The 879-nt window shown below is 30.0% G+C and overlaps 1 long non-coding RNA gene across 1 annotated transcript in view; it reads right to left on the minus strand.

The window, feature by feature from the left end:
- LOC128250686 (uncharacterized) overlaps window positions 1-750 on the minus strand; it is a 1685-nt gene extending 935 nt beyond the window's left edge. The window contains exon 1 of the long non-coding RNA XR_008266688.1: window positions 475-750. This is a non-coding gene — a long non-coding RNA (uncharacterized LOC128250686). The remainder of the gene's footprint in view (window positions 1-474) is intronic.
- Between the last annotated feature and the right edge of the window lie 129 nt (window positions 751-879).

Below are 879 nucleotides of genomic sequence, written 5' to 3' on the forward strand. Positions count from 1 at the left end.
ATCTTTGTTAATTGTTTATTCTTTCGTAAACTTTTTGACTCTTTATTTTCAGCTCGAGAACTGGGGTACAGCCTTAGAGTTAAATTTTCCAAAGTAACCATCATATATATATATTTTGATGGACAGTATTTAAGCAAAATAAAATAAAAAAATTAGCTGAAGCTCTTAGTTTTATTGACAAATAGAAAAATAACAAGAATCAAACAGCTTATTTCAGAGACCGCATAACGAGGTTTTCCTTCACACAAGAAAACAAACAAAAAAATTCAAACATATCTGTATTCACAGAAACAAACATAAACAACCCGCATCTTATTTAACACATGTAAACAGAAAGGAAAACGGATAACTGCTGCAATAATTCAATCTTTTATTGTCTGTGTAGAAAGAGTATAAGATAAATTAAAGTAGCAGGTTATATGGATCAAAGCCATGCTATTTTTGTAGCCAATTTAGATAATGAAGTTTGCTTACCGAATGAGAAACCTGTACTTGTCTCTTGGTTCAAAAATATTTAATTCGTGGTTGAACTTTAGATAAATACTGATGTATTTCATCTGTAAAGAGACAATCTCCATCTTTACCCTGATTTTATCTTTTATTTGTTTCAGTCATTAGACTGCGGCCATGCAGTACTTATTTTTTAAAGCCGGATACTTATTCTATCGGTCTGTTTGCCGAAGCACCAAGTTATGGGGACGTAAACACACCAGCAACGAATGTCAAGCGGTGGTGGGGGCAAACACAAAGACAGAGATACACACACACAGATATGTGCATGTATATATGTAATATATATATATGTATATATATATATGTATATATATATATATATATGTATATATATATATATATATATATGTATATATATATATATAT

Source organism: Octopus bimaculoides, chromosome 24 (assembly GCF_001194135.2).
Source record: "Octopus bimaculoides isolate UCB-OBI-ISO-001 chromosome 24, ASM119413v2, whole genome shotgun sequence".
In the NCBI taxonomy this organism is placed as follows: domain Eukaryota; kingdom Metazoa; phylum Mollusca; class Cephalopoda; order Octopoda; family Octopodidae; genus Octopus; species Octopus bimaculoides.